We start from the raw sequence: 16065 nt of genomic DNA, 5'->3' as shown, positions 1-16065 counted from the left end.
GGCTTGGGTCTGAAGAACACCGGAGTTGTGCTTTGTACTCACTCTCTGGAGGTGAAAATTCTGAGCCGTCGTTGGTGGAAGACTGCTCTGGAACCTGTGAAATCACCCCCCACCCCATGAAACTCCCAATTCCTCCTACAAACACAGGTGTGTCCCCCACACAGCCAGTAAGAGCTCTCCTGAAGGGCTGACTGTCCACAGATATGAAGGTGCCAAGCACGAGAGCTGAGGCCCCCACTCTGGGGACTGAGGGAGAGAAGCTGACAAACCACCACCTCTGTGGGCCTTGTTCTGTCAGGAAGCAGATAGGCTTTCAAAATGACATGCCTAATTGTCACCTCCCTGGGGACTCCACGAAGGCTCCGGCAAACAGAACAAGTTGCAACCTGCCTCCTGGGATAGTTGTGCCCAGGAAATAAAACAATCGCTGCCTTTCTGAAATGCCAATAAAATGAAATTTTTTTTTAAGAGTTTCCAACTAAATGGAAACGGGCCTGGCATCGAGAAACATCTGTTGGGACAGACAGAAACAGCGGCATACCATCTGCCCAACCCCACCCCAGCTGTCCCAAGGGACAAAGAGCAGAGAACCCAAAGATGACCAAGGGTTGACACAAAAAATCCTTTTCCTGTTGCCTGCCTCTCTCTCTCTCTCTCTCTCTCTCTCTTTCTTTCTTTCTTTCTTCTTTTTCTCTGCTTCTGTCTTGCGCCTTCCGGATCCGGTATCTTGCAGATCTCACAGGGACTGCTTGCTCCGAGCTTCTTGTTCTTTCTTTGTATGTCCCTTAGTGTTGGCCTAAATATAGTTTGGAAAAAGATTCAAAAAAGACTGTGACACACGGGCTAACAAAGCTCACAACACCTTAAACTGGTCTTGAAGAACTGGCCAGATATTTGGGCCAACAGGTCGACCGCACACGAAGAGGTGAATGAACACGGCCCGCCGGTCTCCCAGGCACTAGCACTCACACGGAGCAGCTCGGAGCCCTACAGCAGCAGAGAGAGCATCGCCCGCAGTGCTGGCACAAGACGGAGGGGCTCTCATCACCGTGTACCCAGGAGGCTGCAAAAAATCCATGTACACAGGCACGCCTGTGCCTCAGAATCAGAAAGGAGGATTCAGTTAGTCTGTGTCCAGTAGGATTTCTTTAACTCTTTATTTTGAAATTTTAGGAGATTACAAAAATAATGCATAACCTTTATCCAGCTTCTCTCAGTGGTGACTGGGCCTCGAATAACTATCGTCTAATATCAATACCAGGAGGGTGACATTAGTACGATGCTAACCAGACCATGGATATCATTTTCTTTACAGCATGCATTTATATGTTGTCGATGTCTGGAATTTTCTATGAATAAGCATCAGTATTTTTTAAACTCCCCTCCCCCAGAAGAGCCTAATACACAGCCAGGGCTGAGAACCAGTGGTTTTGTCCAATTGACCCTTATTCCACCGGCGAGGAAACGGAGCCCAGAGTACCTAAGTGACTTGTCCAAGGACACCACTGTCTCTCAGCAGGGAAGGCAGTGAACTTTCTCAGTCCAAAGATCTTTACCGTACGTGCAGTTGTTACAAGTCAACAAAGTGTTATAAAAAAGAACAGATTGTCTTAGGGTTGAAGCAAGAGAGGAAGGGGCATGTGCCTCATTTTTGAGGTCACTTTAAGGGACACACAGAAAACACAACCTTGGGTAGCTCTTCCAACCTCATCAGGTTGTTGACAGGCAATTGTTTCAAAATTCCACAAGAGCATGGGTCTCGGACAATAGTCCACATCCCCCCCACATTCATTATTATCATTAATGGGCTCCAACCTGAAGGGACCGCAGGGTGGTGTCACATGGGCATTCTTCGACTTTCTCTCTGCGTGCCTCCTCCTTTCTTCGTGCTGCAAAGGGACTTTGCATGTTTGGGGACACACACCAGACTTAAAGCCACCTCTTCTCTGTCTCTGTCCTCTGTCCCTGAGCTGGACAGGTGGGAGAGATTGCCTACTTTCTGCGGCCCTTGGTGTCTCCACTTTGAGTGTTTTTTGGCCTGAATATGGCACAAAGATGTTTCCTCCTTTGCCCTCTGCCTGCTCCCACGCGGTGAGCCTCCAACTGCTCCCTGTGTCCCACGCGGCACACTCTGCGAGCAGAAGCAGACGAGCCCTCCCGGAGGTCTTCCTGCGGCTGCTTTCAGTCTCTCTGCTGAGGGTTCTAAACGCTCCTCGCAGCCGAGCTTTGTGAATGAGAAGATGAAGAGGATGAGGTCTGTCCCCCGACATTCCTCAGGGGCCAAAGGAAGGAGCAAAGCTACAATGGGCTTGCCTGCCCTTTTCGGACACTTGTCTTCTTTCTCGTGGAAATGACTGGAGAAGCAAGTGCTCCACAGTGAACTGGAGAGGGGCCATCTGCAGAGCACGTAACTGAGCCGTCCCCTCTGGTCTGCCACGGGCAGCCCGAGCCTGGGGCTGCCCGCCAATTCCACGGTGGGGGGAAGGCGCAGCCCCTTCCTGCAGCCCAAAGGGGAGGAGTAGGAGTCCCACATCCCAGACACTGACCCCATCGTCTCCACACAAATCAGGAGAGCCCAGACTTCAGAGCCCTCGAGCCAGACAGACCTGGGTTTGAATCCTGATTCCGCCACTTACTTACTCTGTAATGTTGGACAAGGACCTTAACCTCTTTGGGCTACAATTTAGTGCCCAAAATGCACAAATCACTGGGAATGAAACCTACTCTCGTTTTTGTACTGGGGATAACTGGTGGAATGTTACTCTCCTTGGTCACAAGAGGCTCACACCACAGGCATCATCCAGGGAGTCCAGTGACGTGGCATGGCCAGGCCCTCCAAGACCTTTCCAAATCCTCTAAGTTACTGACACAAGGGCCATCCCGTCTTGGATAGAATGGGGATTCTAGGAACACCGTCAAAGGCACAGATGTCTAAAAAGGGTCATCTTGAACCCTTTGGGAAAGCCTCTCCTGCCTTTCTGGCTTTTATGTTTTCTCTGCACTTTAGGAGAAAACCATGCTTCTGCTGACATCAGTGGGTCACAACTACACATGGGGTTCCCCAGCTACTTTGGGTCCACCAGACCACCCCGCTGCCCCTGTCTCACTTGGCCCCCCCTCATCAACCAACAGACTGAGTATTGTTAATTCCATTTTATAGACAAGAAAACTGAAATCCAGAGTTGGAGTCAAGTACCCAAATCAGTAAGTGAGAAGACCATAATTCAAGCACAATCCGTCTAATCCCACAGTTTATGTCCTCGTCCCCCAGGGGAGGTCCTAGATGCTCCTAGAGCAGAATTCTCCTGAGTGGGGAGTTTGCACTGCTGGCCCTGTTTCAGGTGTCCAAGACGATGATCTCCATCCATGTTCAGCATTGTCCATCAGCAGAACGAGGACATCTTTGATTCTGGCAACAAAATGCTGAATTGGAAACATGCAGAACGGAAGAGCAACCGAGACTTGGTCAGATTACCGGGGCCTCTACGGGGAAACGGCTCCAGTATAGCTCTGTTTCACATGATTCCTCGGAACTGTTATTTTAAATGTCCTAAAGCGCAATCAGAAGGCCCCTTTAGGAAGCATTCTTGAGAAGAGCCTGGAGTCGCTCTTCCACATTCCAAAGACATTAATTGTGCAGCTACTGTGTGTAAAATGCTGCCCCAGGCTCTCCGCAGGAGGAAAGGCCATGAAGACACCGTCCCTGTCAACAAAACTTCCCAATGCTGTGGGAAATTCTCTTCCAGAAAATAAGCCAGAAGAGACGCAATCATGGAAGTGCCAAACAAAAACATAACAGAAATACAAGTGCCTCGGACTGGCAGGAGAAGCATTTAGTGACAGCCGGCCGTCTTCCTTCTTCCCCGCGGTGATTGCGCGCAGGTGGCTAAAAGCGTTTGTTGAGCTCTGCACTTTCAAGGACCTCTTCCAGGGAAGTGACTCGGGAAAGGCCAAGACTGAGAACAGGGGAAGCTCAGTGGGCGAGATACTTGAAATGTGCCCTGGGATTTGGTTTCAGCTCGATTTACTATTGGAAGGAGGCGTAGAAGACAGGACCAGCCATCCAGGGCGGCGACAAGCAGCCATCAGCTGTGGAAGGTACCCCAGCGGCAGCTTGAGCCACAGCCAAGGAGAACAGCCCAGAGGTGGGGGGAAGACAGCGGGGTCCCTGCCTTGATCTCCGCAGCATGGGCACAGGCCACAAAGGACACGGCCTCACTGAGAACGAGGCTGACACCTGCCTCTAGAAAGTCCCTGCATGTGCCCGGTGGGGTGCAAGTTCAGACATGGTCCCTAGCCTCGCGGAGCCCACAGTTTTGTCAAGGAGGCAAGTTGTCAAGGGTAGGGACCAAAATCAATGCCTAGAAAGGGGGAGAGCTGGGGACAGAGAAGCTAGAAAAAAGGGAAATAGAGGAGGCAGAGGAAGTTGAAGAAAGGAAGGGAGAGAGAAAGAGAAAGCGGATGAGGGAAGGGAGGGAAAGAAGAAAAAGGGTACGGAGCCTATTCCGAGAACGGGTTCCGAATACAGACCGGACAGAAAGGGCGGACGTGGGGACGCTGGAGCGCCCGCTGGTGGGTGCACCCTGACGCCTCCAGGGAAAGGAACCCCTCCCACCGCATGAGAAAGGGGGGGGTGCAGTAGCCCCCTCCTCCGCAGGAGACCTTGACACCGCAGGTGGGGGGACCCAGGTGCACTCAGAGGGACTTGATGCATTTTGGCAGCTTGTGCTAGGAAGGGCAGGCCCGGTTCCCTGTCCCCTTTTTTTTTTCTTTCTGCTTAAACTTTAATGAGCATATGAATCACCTGAGGGGAGAGCTTGTTAAAAATGATTGTTCATTAAATAGGTTTGGGGTAGGGACTGAGCCACTGCATTTCTGTTTTTCTTGAGGTGTAATTGACACATAACAGACCCATTTCAGGCGTCCAAGGTGATGATTCAGTATTTGTATATGTTGCAGAACAATCACCATGATAAGTCTAGTTAATATCCACAGCACACAGTTACCAAAAAAAAATTTTCTTGGGTGAGAACTGTTAAGATCTACTCTCTTAGCAAATTTCAAATATGGGAGTATCGTTAAACAGAGTCACCATGCCGGGCACTGCGACCCCAGGACTTATTTCTCCTGTAACTAGAAATTTGTACCTTCTGATGGGCCACCTCTCCTTAAAGGAAGGCTTTGAGAAATTCTTTTTGTCCTCTACTCCGTCTACTTGCACCTGTGAAGGTCAGGGGGATGACACCCCCGTCAGGGCTGGAGGGTTGGAACGAAGAGCCAGCCAGCTCCCGAGCCCCAGCTGGATGCTTCCGAGAGTGCCAATCCCACCACCGAGTTTCCAGCTCTGGACCTAATTCATGTGACCGTCCCCTGCCTCACCCTCTCCCCGACCTCCTCTCGCAGAGGGGTGCAGGACTTTCCGTGGCTCTCCGGGCTGGCCGCTGGGCAAGGGAAGAGTAAGCCCAGGTCTCAGACCTCCACGAGGCCTGATTGCAGGAATCTGCCCCTCCTGGTCCCATGCGGTCCACTAGGAGGCCCTTGCTCTCTGGCAGACCTCACCACAATCAGCTTCCAAGTGCTTGTGCGGACAAGTGCAAGGCCAACGGGAGGAAACAGTGCGAAGTTTGGTTTTTAGAAGCCACAGCTTCTCCAGACACACTGACTTTTTTCTCCGTTTGCTGGAGAAAAATTCAATCCACTAGACCACCAAGTGGAAGGGGTCAGTCCACTTTTTGAAACTCAGAGGAGGACCACGAGTGAACCAGAGCTAGCCGCACCCCCACCCCCGTCTCCCACCCAACCCTGTGTTGTGTGCACCTGACTAGGGCTTTCGGGCTGCAGGCTGGCCAGCCAGGGATTTGGGAATAAAGTTGATTTCAGGCTGAACTGATCAAAATCAAACCCCCAGGCCAGTGAAGACTGTTCTTTAGAGACTCTCCCTAAAGCCAGACCCACCCTCCCAAAAAATGTCTCCATAAAAACATCACACAGTCCCTTGAGGGTTTTTTGTTTTGTTTTGTTTTGTTTTGGCCAATAACTGTCCAGAGAAGTTTTACAACCCTCTGAAATCATCAAGGCACCCTCTCTGCTCCATGGCAGGAGACCAGGGGTGCCTCATATAATTAGTCAACTTCTCATAAAACGTCGGACTTTTGGCCTGAGATTGTTCTCAGAGATACACTATGCAAATATCCAGCTGGTATCACCTGAGAACAGGAATTTAGTTTGGAAAAACACAGTGATTAGGAAGCCCAAGGATGGGCTCAGGGTCTCCACTGGCCCAGAACATCTTCGCGAGGGTCCCAGGGGTCCTGGCTGAGGTTTGCAACACAGGAGGCTCCATCCCAATGTGACACTTTGTTCTCACGCTGGGTTTCTTGGAAGTGATCTTGGGCAAGTGCCCTAAGCGGACTGAGTTCCTTTGCTCGCTGAGATAATAATGCTAATGACGCCAACCTAACCACGCTCCTACAAATGCCAAGGGGAAAGGAGGGGTCAAGGGACGCAGGCCTCCTAGCGTGAACAAGGCTCAAAGAGTGGGGAGGGGCGTCTGGGTTGCTCAGTGGGTTAAGGCCTCTGTCCTGGATCAGGTCATGATCTCAGCGTCCTGGGATGGAGCCCCGCATCCGATTCTCTGCTCACTGGGGAGCCTGCTTCCTCCTCTCTCTCTGCCTGCCTCTCTGCCTGCTTGTGATCTCTCTCTGTCAAGTGGATAAATAAAATCTTAAAAAAAAAAAAAAAAACACGAATGGGGAAGGAACCTGCCCAACATCCCACAGTGGCGAGTTGCATTTAAATTCAGGGGGGCCACACACACTGAGTTCTCTCCACTAAGCCCTGGATACGATGGGCAAGAATCACCCGCTGGCATCTTCACTTGTTGGTTGCTACGGTTCCCAGCTGGGTCGTATGTGTGAGCTAAACCCCCCCTCGAGCCCCATGTCAGCCCAGCGGTGACCTCTCAGGGGTGAAGCTGCGTCACAGACACACGGCCTGTCTGAGCAATTCGGTAAAGCACAGAATTTCCACCTGTTCAGACTCGGCACACAGTGCTTTGGGCAGCTGCGGACCTGGAGTTGGGGCTCCTCCAAGCGTGAACGAGGCAGATAGCATCAAGCCCCCAGCACACTCTCTTACTCATCTCTGCATCCTCCTCTCTGAGCACTGTTTGAGAGCTCGGAACTCTCACTCTTCGAGAAGCAACTGAAACCACTGAAAATGGTGATTATTAATTTTACGGAGCATGTGGCAACTAGGTCAGGCTCTAGAATATTTGATACTCAAATGAAACTAAAGGTCAATAACTTTTATCCGTCCCATTTTATGGTAAGGAACAGGAGGCCTCAGGAGTCCAGGTGACGTGCCCAAGGACATACAGCGGGGGAAGATGGGCAGGATTCAAATCCAGGTCCTCTTACAGCAGAACCAGGTTTGTCCCAGGAGGCCCAAAGCCCTGTCGGTGCTACAGAGCAAGCAGCCGCCAAGGCATCACCCTGAGCACGCCAGCCACCCCTGCAGCCAGGCCAAATTCTCAAAAATGCAAACTCGAAGGATGGGCAGTATGCAAATGTGTACACAGCTCCAAGTGGATCAGCTCTGACTGAGACACCCCAGGTGGCCACTTGGCCGTGGAATGTGCCCAGCCTGATAAGAAGGCAAATGCCTGGCACCTCGTGGGCCCAGGGCGCGAGTAAGGTTTCGCCGCTGGGCTGTGGCAAGGCAAGAGTCACCCGTGGTCTCCACCTGCCCGGACAGGTTGGCACTGATGCCCACAGCCGTCAGGCATGACAAGACCAGTGGTGGGTCCCCAGGGGGCCTCCTTGAGCCTTAGGCAGCATTCTCAAGGGCTTCCTAGTGAGGAACACTACCACAGCCCAGAAGGCAGCAAACCAAGCCTCCACCTCTCTGAACCCCACCCCTCCTTCGAGGTCAGCTCAAGCCTGCCCTCCATGGTACAGACTCCAGTGCCAACCAGCCACTTCTGGCCATGTACCCTCGGACAGGTTATTCCATGCCTCTGAGCCTCGGTGCCTTTTTATGAATAAAGCAGGAGTGAACATGTTCACCTCCCAGGGCTCTGATAGGGACAGAGCAGTCCAGCCCTATGGAGCCTGGCGCATAGTAAGTGCTCAGTAAAGGAGAAGTGTTTCCTCCCTTCTCCTGGGGACACTTCTTCCCTGCATTTCCATTCCTCTCATCACCTTACCGTTCTGTCACACACTGGCTGGGCTCTGTCATCTTTCTCCAGTCCTAGGTAAGTCTTGTCTCTCCCAGACTGCCTTAGAGCCAAAAACAAAAAAACCCGCAAAAAGAAAAAAAAAAAAAAACACAAAAACACACACACAAAAAACGAAAAGAAGCAACCAAAACCAACCTTTCTCTTATGTCTGCGCCCACAGTACTACCCACCATTTTCCTAGTCAGTAACACATCCGACAAAGGATTAAGCACTCCATGAGAGTCTGTAAGTACAGTGTACTGTACTGTGTGGTGGGAATTTCATCCTGGCAAAGTGAAACAGGCGCTCTTCTATTCCATCTTACAGGTAACTGAGTTATCTGTAGGTTCGGGACGTTTAAATGAAACGCCCAGAGTCACAAGGACAGAAAGAGGGAAAAATCAGGATGTGAATCCAGAGCACATGCTCTTAACTATTATCTTAATGAAAATTAGGTACAGTCTATTCTGTTGGACCAGAGTGTCCCACAAAGAAACCCACAGGAATGGAAGGAAAAATAGACCAAAGGAAGAACTAAAATGAGTTCTAGGGGAGCCCCAGAGTTGCCTGGCATTTTCCTCTCTGGTCCAAGATGGACCCAACTATCAACCAAGCAACAGCCCCCAACCCACTCGTGGTAAACTCACACACAGAAAACAAAGTGTCATATCCAAAAGCAGTGGGGAAAAATCCTCTTACTTAGAATTTTCTCTTTGTTTTCTTCTATTTTTTTTTAAAGATTTTATTTATTTATTTGACAGAGATCACAAGTAGGCATAGAGGCACAGAGGCAGGCAGAGAGAGAGAGGAGGAAGCAGGCTCCCTGCCAAGCAGAGAGCCCGATGCGGGACTCGATCCCAGGACCCTGAGATCATGACCTGAGCCGAAGACAGCGGCTTAACCCACTGAGCCACCCAGGCGCCCCTCTTTGTTTTCTTCTTTAACCCCTAAAAGGACCTAACTGCCTAAAGGGACCACAGGATGGAGGAGACTCAAATGATTTCTACAGGGAAAAAATAATCTTGCTTTTTAGTGATCAGCTTTATGGCAGGAGCTGCCAAGGAAGTGCAGGCTCTGGAGTGTTAATTCCACCTGTCTGTTACACCTCAAATTAAAACCATTTGCATATTGGCTAGAGGGCTTTGGAATTCAGAAATTCGTGTGCTGTGACTTGAAAGCCAAAATAAATCAATCAAAGCCAGCCAGGACATGTTCCCAGGGGAGAGAACTGAAATGCACAAGAATCCATCCACCCCAGCGGGTACGGGGTGACTTCCCTGCACAGGGACTGTCACCGCTGGCTGAGTCTCAGCCAAGTCTGGCATCCCCTCTCCAGAGTGCTGGACGGGGACCCTGGCCTAGCTTTGTCAGTCACTCTATGCCCAAGCTCTAAGCATGGGGCCAGTAGAAGGGGCTTTGGGTCCTCGTCGATGCTTGTAGGCTCAGGGACAATGGCAGATAAGGTAGATAAGGTAGCTGCAGGACCAACGTCTTCCTCAGACAAGGAGTGATTCCAAGGTGAGACAGGAGGAATGCACTCTTGTTCTAGACCACGACCTCTGACATATGGGAGCACCTTTAACTGAACCAGCAAGCAGCTCCAAGATCTGTAATATTATCCCTGTTTTATAGATGAAGGAACTGAGTCTTAGAGAAGTAAAGCAATTTGACCAGTATCACAAAGTTAGTAATCGGAGTCAGGATTTGCACTCAGGGCTGCCAGCCCTAGGGCTCACTTCCTTGCACTGGGTCATTTGCCCCGCAGGGGCCAGCGCGAGCAGCCTGCAGAGACGTGAGTGGGGGCCTTATCTGCACATACCACAACCCAGCGGCTCGGTTGCCCCCTCCTGGGTGGAAAGTCAGATGGGATGATAACTGGGGCTGAAGGTCAAGTGAGATGGTCCCAGGGATCACTGTCTGACCGGTTCCACCTCTTCACGAGGGTGCTTGGCGCCTGGCAGCAGAGACAGGGGCTGGGTGCAGGCCAAGGCCACAGTCTGACAAAGGACAGGCTCCTAAAGGCCCCCAGAGCCCCCCAGCCCCTATCTGCCTGCTGGCTACAGGGCCCCGGGCTTTACAGGTCAGCCCCAAGCCCTGTTCTCTCTCTCCAGCTCCTGGCCTGTCCAGGGCTCAGCCCCAGTCTGGCTTGGCGACACACAGAGGCCTGCAGGAGCACCCCCCATGGTCGTCAGTCCCCTGCCACCCTCCAACACACATATAGTACGTGCTCCTCTGGCTCAAAATCCATTTCGGGGACAGAGGGATCAGATTCAAAGGGTGATAGCTGCGGCCACGTGCCTCATTTTTAATAACAAGACAGCAAAGAGAAAGAATCATCAGCTACAGAGCATCTCCTCTCTGCCAGCCACCATGCACATACATGCCTTTTTTGAACCTCTCGAAAATTCAACAGGGGAACAAATACAGTAACAGCCTCCCCGTACCCAAGGCCACAGACGATAGCAGTTAGGGGCATAGGCTCTGAAGAAGAGTTTGCTTAGGTCGAAGTTTTGGCTCCACTGACGTCTGCCCTTGGGCCAGTTACTGCACCCCTCTGTGCCTCAGTTTCCACTCTCATCCGTCCTTCCCTGGTCTCCAGCCCGCTGGCCCATGCTGTGGATTTTGGATCTGCCAGCTCCCTTCATCACATGAGACAATTCCTTACAATAAATCCTGCCCCTACCCCACCTCCTTCTGGAAAGCATGAGCCCTTCTGCTTCCTCTCGAGCTGGGGACAGCCAACATGGGTACCATCGACCCAGCCCAGAGTTCACTCCTCAGAAGAGCTGGCCCAGCCCTGGCACTTGGGGTCAAGCATTGCTCTCATGGTTGTATTTATCTTGGTTGTCACAAAGGCCTTTATCTCCCTGACTTCCAGCCCAATAACCAGGGTGCCACCTGGTAGGGACATCATGGCTGGGGGGCTTGCTCTCACACCAAGATCCCGTGGGCTGTTTCTGGAGTCTTGTATATCAGTCCATTATCCTTCTCTACAAAATTTCCTGAGTCACCGAGATACTCGGTCACTTTCCCAAGGCTCCACGGCCAGTGGATTTCAACCCAGATTTGTCTCCAGGGACCACTTCCTACTTCTACTTATTGTGAGCATTAAATTAGGTAATAAACCAATAACACATATAAAGGGATTAATAAGCACTACGTATGGCACATTTTAACTGTTCCTAAGCACTGGCTTCTCTCATGGGCATTTTTGTCATCCAGCTTTTACAAAGGATGGAGACTTAAAGCTTTCCATGGTTTTCCCAACGTTACTCATATCAAGTGAGGGTCAGAGCCAAGACTGTGCCATGTTGATAGGAAAGTGAAACCCACCAAATGAAAGCATGACCACTACACTGGCAGTCCCTCGATGGCCTGCACATTTGCCACACAAAATGTGAAAGAAGTTAGGGTTAAAAAGCTATTTCAAAGTATTTCAAAGGCAAAAAGAACAAAAAAGTATTTCAAAGGCCAAAGTTGACAACTCAAAAGCACAGGAGCATTTCTTGTAAATGTCTAGTTGGCATAAAAAGATGATGAATGTCCACGCTATATGGCCTTCCCCCTCTCCGAGGCTGGCCTGTCAAGGTTGAGGTCATGGCTTGTGACTTCTAGCTCTGCTCTGACATTGGCTGGTCATTCACAGCCCGTCATCCAGTCTTCTGCCTCCAGGAGATGGCGCCTGGGTCCAGACCAGGTGTGAGCTCGCTGTACTTAAGGATTTTCCAGGAAAGACCGCTCTGAGTGCCCCCCGTCATCATTTCTTTCCCATGTAGCTAATGATCATTGTCATCCATTCTTCACAGGTACATGACCATACGCTATGAGCTTTTCATATATCCTCTCAATTAAACCTCACAACAGCCCTCTGAACTAGTGAGATTGTTGGCTCCATTTTGCAGATGTGAACACTGAGACTCAGAGTGGCTGTCATCTCCCCAGCTTTGAGGCTGTGAAGCCACAGCGCTATCACTTATGGCCTGCTGCCCATTTGGGCTGTTTCCACTAAAGCCCATTTTCTCTTGCACTATCCTCCTGGAGAGATGGTACTTTTCCCCAACATGGGTGTAACCATGTTAAAAAACAATTTATTGGTGCGACCACTTCGGAGAATCATTTGTCAGTATCAACTAAAGTTTTAAATTTGCATACTTTAGCACACAGCTGTTCTCTTTTGTCTGCCATAGAAAAATACTCAACAAAAGCACACCAGGAGCCACGTCCACGGATTTGGGATAAAACATCGCGATGATGGAAATTCGGCAACAACGTAAATAAATGTTCACCAACTGTGGAATGACAAACAACACAGAAACCAGACAACAAAGGCATGTATCCGTAATAGGAAATTCTAGGCAGTGGCAGACAGCAGTGAACGAATCCGCCCTGCTTACCTGGAAAGAGGGTCAAGACATGAAGTGAAGGAGGGTCCAAAATGCTGGTTATGAGCCCAGCTCTGTGTAATGACAAGTACCGAGCAATGCTGACGATTTCTATGCATGTACTCACGTGACTGTGAGTAGGAAAAGCCCTGATATTACATGAGCCACACTGAGAATAATGACCACTTGAGGAGGGGAAAGTGACAAAATCTAGGGGATATTGAACGAATGGGATTCCTGCCTTATCTGAGCAGTTTTAACTTGTTCACAAGAATTCTGTATTCCTGAGCTACTTGTGCAATTATAGTAAATTGAAAATAAAGTTGCTATAAATATTCACATGAGGAACAGTAGCATATAGTGTTAAAGGCTGCAGTGTAGACTCAGACAGACCCTAGCTTCCAGGAGGACTTGACCACTCGTAGCTGTGTGGCCTTCAGTAAGTTTACTGAACTTCTCTCTGTCTCATTAGCCTCATCTATAAGATGAAACTGGTAATAGCACGTCGCTCAGAGCTGTAGTGAGGAAATCAATGATGTAAAGGAGAAAGCACTTTACGCCCAGAGCCTACAAGCTCAGTCATTATTGGCAGCTCGTGTTGCTCCTGAAGACCTGTGTGACTTGTGCCATGGAGCTGCGGGGGTCTCCTGGGGAGCATTAGACGTCCCAACACCACTGCAGGATTTCTACCAGGGAGCTCTGGACAGCTCATTCTGCAACCCCCCTCCCCAACACACACACACACACACACACACACACACACACGGAGTGAAGACACAGAAGGGCAAGGGATAGCCGACAGGGGAGCTGGGTGGAGAACGGGAGTGACAGTTCTTGTCCGTTGAGATTAGAGGATGTTCATGGAAGCAGGTCCTGGGACTTGGGACTCATCGACCATCCTATCCCTGGCATGGCTGAGCCCCTCAATTCTTAGGGCAGGAGATTCCCCAGCGGGGAGACCAAATCCCTAGTATAAGTCATTTGGAAATAGAAAGGAGGAGAAATGCTTTCTGTAAGTCCCCCACTCAGCTGACCCGGGGAGAGCTGGCTGAGCAGGGAAGCGGGACAGGGCAGACCCGGATAAAAATGGGGGGCGGCGGGGAGGTCCAGTGAAGAGGATGGTAGGGACGTCTCCTAGAAAGGAAGGGCTAGAGCTGCAGGCTCTATCCCGCCCAGCCCAGCCCAGCGCAGCGCAGCCCAGCTCAGGCCAGACACAGACTGGTTCTGGGAAAGAGGCTGCTTCATCTCCATCCAAATCCCCATGACTGCCTTTGGGAAAATCAGCTCGGTCATCTTGCCCTTAAAGCGAGGGCACTCTCCTTGGCACTTAGCCAGGGTTCACAAACACAGGTCCCCAGCGTTGCTTTACACAGCCAATCCTGTGTGGCCTGGCTGAATGCTGGTGATAGTGCTACTGCCTTATCTCGACTCCGCGCCGCCCTGGTCCCCAAGGAGCTGTGCAGGGTGGAATTCGCCTCCACACTGAACACCAAGAACTCTTTTATGAGCCCATCTCTGCAAAGAAACTGCTCTCAAATACATAAAATCCAAATGTGTACACGGACAAAATCAGTTTTCCGAATAAAAGGTCTCCTTCAGCCATCTGGGTCTGGGAAGTGAAGGACAGGAATGTCACCTGCGCAACTTAATAAATCACTCATTAACTTTCTCTGCCACGGGTGACCTGGGGTGGGGGAGGGGTCGTGAAGGGTCTGACAGGCGGGATCCCTGTTCCCTGTGCCTGAGGCTGCTGACCATGCAGCCTGCCCCACCCAGGGGCCCAGGGCCCGGGGCCTGCTGGGTCTGACCCAGGGTCAGAGCGCCAGACCGGAAGTGACGTTTTGAGGGGGCAAAGGTTATCTTTGATCTGGGCTTGTCAAGTCCAGCCAGGGCAAGCAGACTATTCCAGAACCTGGGCCTCTTCGCCGTGTCTCCCTGGAACAGCCCAGACCCCTGTTTAGGACTCCTGCCTCTCCCTACCCAGCCCGCTGCAGGGGCGAGATCTCCCTGCGATGATCTCCCGGGAGATGAGGAGGGGCGAGCCCATGGATCCCATCGATCCCCGCCCTCGGTCTCCTGTGGACGGAGGCCGTCGGGCGCCCCCTCACAAGGAGGCTAAGGAGGGTGGGCGCTCGTAACCCCCCCAAGCGGGGGCCCTGCTCTGCAGGGGTGAGCCAGAGGGCGCTCTCCCCCCTCACCCACGCCCAGCCCCCCAGAGAGGTGCGTCCAACCGGAAGCACGAACGCGCGCGACGGAGTGTTCAGTCGCGCGGCGTCCTGAGACGCTTCCGGTCGCAGCGCGGATTCACGGCAGTCCCCCGCCCGCTTCGCCCCTCCGCCCCTCCGCGGGCGGCAGGTCGCTTAGGGATGGAGTCCGGGGTGCAGTGAGAGAGGGGACGTGGGTCTCTAGAACCCTGAAGATGGAATTCGGTTCACGGGAGAATGTTTCTGGTGATCCCATGAGAGGAGCCCATGGGCGACAGAGAGGGAGTTCTGAGAGACGGGGTTTTCCTCACACTTCTCGGTGCCGGCAGTCACTCAAGACCCCAGGCCCCAGGCTAAGAGCTTTGCGCATATTGCATCATCTCCTCTAATCTTCGTGGCAATCCTTTCAGAACCGCCTTTACAGATGGGGGAGCTAGGGCGGAGAGGCACCAAGCCACTGGCCCTTGGTCACATGGCTACGAAGGGACAGAATCTGGATTTGAAACTGGATCCACCCGGCCCCATAGAACCTGGTCTCAGCCAACCAGCCGGCACGACTGCGGCGGTTACGAGAATATGAAACGAGTGAAGAACCGTGAAGTTCTTAGAGCAGAGCCTAGAACAGAGTGCGCACGTGCGAGCGCTTATTAATTAACAACAAGTCTTGTGGGACCACGGGAGAAGATGACCTTGAGCATCCGTGTGGCCAGGACAGAGCCACAAGTGCAGGAGTCATGGGACTGGAGCCAAGAGCCTCCCAGCTCTCTCTGCCGGGTTCAGACTCCCGCCTGTACTCCCAGCCCGATGTGGGGAGGAGGAGGTGAGAGTCGCTCCCAGCACCATCCCCACCCCTGACACAGGAAGTTCCACTTATACTTTACTGTCCCTGGGGCTGGAAAGGGCAAGAGTGATCTCCCACCAGGGCTCCCAGCAATGGCGCCATCAGCCCCCCCACCCCGAGCCTGGGACGTTACTACAGCTGGAGTTCGTTTGCATCGGGATTGCAGCTCCCTTCGGGAGCTAAGTCTGCATTATGCAAATGACTTGTGCCAGGACTCTCCAGAAATTACCGAGCCACGGGGGATTTGCCTGACTGCTTCACCCTTTCCATCCAGCTCCAGACTGAAAACAGATACCGTTGGTCAATGCACAGTTTCAGGACTTGACAAGCCAGGTGAGCAGAGGAGGACCGCTCAGGACGGGGTGCACACTCATCCCCTCCGTTTGCATGGTTTGCCCTGCAGCTGCTTTGAAGGCCAAA

Source organism: Mustela nigripes, chromosome 1, assembly GCF_022355385.1.
Source record: "Mustela nigripes isolate SB6536 chromosome 1, MUSNIG.SB6536, whole genome shotgun sequence".
In the NCBI taxonomy this organism is placed as follows: Eukaryota; Metazoa; Chordata; class Mammalia; order Carnivora; family Mustelidae; genus Mustela; species Mustela nigripes.
Note: the sequence above shows the minus strand (reverse complement) of the source record.